We start from the raw sequence: 2,028 nt of genomic DNA, 5'->3' as shown, positions 1-2,028 counted from the left end.
CATTTCCCACCCTGCCCTTCATTCCAGTCTAATATAGAGCGATCCATTTGGCCTCTTTTCTCTTTACTCAGGCCTGTTCTTTTGATGCCAAGTAGACCAAGTGTCTGATGCCCCATGTTCTGCTGTGCCGTGTTGGGGCTCCAGCTTGACGTGAGAGTGAAATGCGTTTGCTTTGCACAGTCTGCTATTGTTCGAGCGCTTACTTGACCGAGCGCCCTCTTTTGTTTTGAAAATGAAGCCAGAGTGACTTCGGGGCTTTGTGCACGTGTCAAATCTAACAGGTTTAGCATCTAATAAGTTAGTGTTAATATGACATAGCTCTTTGGTCAAATGTCTGTGCCCTGAGGACAGCGTAATTCGTGTAGTGGGAATGGCCAGATTTTTGTGTGTTTGTGGTGACATGGTTTCATGTACATAATAGGAAATCCAAAAAATGATCAGAGCCCTCTCAAGAACAGCAGTGTTTTCAGTTTAACAGATCTGAAGTTTATGACCATCTGGGTTTTTTGCTTATGTGATTTTTGCATTTATAAATTTGGTTTATATCATATAATATAGTCTAGCTCTCAGCTACTTCCAGCCAGTGTACATTCTTGTTTGTCTTCGCTGTTAGGCCAGGCAATTAACTTTGACTACAGACAATGAAAAGGAAACACGGGGTCTAATGACCTTAAAGTTTTATTTCAGATAAATGCATGATATTAAGATAAAGATGTTAAGATCAGTCAAAAATAGTTTGCAATCCACACAAACCTAAACAAATATAATTATGTTATTGTGTTGGAAATGTATCACTACATTAACCTGTTTATAACAAAGATGTTTCAAAACCTGCACTTTGTAAGACAAAATCACATACAGTATACATTTACAAAGTGTAATACTGTATGTGATTTTGAATGATACTCAAAATACAAGCTCAGAAATAGAAAGAATCTTTCCTTTGTAAATTAGACTACAAAATAATCCAGGTATGACTTTTATGTAGAGCGCATGAAAGCACCATTGAAGAAATACCATATCTACCAATATGACAAACTACAAAGTAACCTCAAAAGTATGCAGTACTGTGTGTTCAGATTTGCTGATTTAAACAGCAGGCACAAAACACTATCCCTTTGATAAAGGAATGTTCCAGAGAACTGAGTCTGTCGGGAAGCAGCTCCAGTCCACTTTTTAATAACTTAAATATTCTAAACTGACAGGAACTTGTGTTAAACTCATTTTGTTTAATCATACCTCCCATTTTCACTTCAACTTTTAGCAGTCAAAACTACTAAGTTATTATAAATTATTAAGATAGTATTTGAAAATGAGTTTGATGCTTCACATCCAAACTTTTGTTCTGAGTGTTGGGGTTCACAGTCGGAACGTCTGAACTTGTGATCTGAGTGTTGGGGTTGACGTTCTGAACGTCTGAAGTTGTGTTCTGAGTGTGCTGGTGTTAACATTGAACATGCTACTCCGTGAGTCATTTGGCTCAACTCTTAGACTTCACTTTCTGCCTAAAGTCCCTCATAAAGTAACTCTTCACCCAGCTCTTGTCTAGATTTAAGAGTAGCACAAAAGAACTCACGTACCTCTAATTTAGACTCTATTTATGGCAAGCACTAAATCACATTGTTTCAAAAATGTACATGACATCAATTAAAAACGGCTGAAACAGGAAGCAGGTTGTTTGAAGCACGCGGTTTTTCAAGGAATGACTAAGAAGCTAGTAGCCGAAAAGGCCTAAAACTGGGACCCCAGTCTGAACGCGAAGCTAGAACAGCTCCTGCTCTTCTCTATATAAACTCAGAAGCTACTGTAGTCTGAGACGGGCCGAGAATGCATGAGATCGGTGTGAAACTTTTGGCGCTGAACAGAAAGAGTAGCGGTCCAGACCGCGCGGAGTTTATTCTTGAGATCCGAGAGTCCGTAGCCTGGCGTGGGACGCGCCACACAGCCAGCCTGTGTCTTTAAAAAACACTCCCTAAACGATTTAAGAATGATGTCAGGCTAAGCGCAGTTCAGTCGCCGTCCATGTGA

The sequence above is a fragment of the Electrophorus electricus genome, chromosome 8 (genome assembly GCF_041902795.1).
Source record: "Electrophorus electricus isolate QZ-2024a chromosome 8, ASM4190279v1, whole genome shotgun sequence".
Classification (NCBI taxonomy): domain Eukaryota; kingdom Metazoa; phylum Chordata; class Actinopteri; order Gymnotiformes; family Gymnotidae; genus Electrophorus; species Electrophorus electricus.
Note: the sequence above shows the minus strand (reverse complement) of the source record.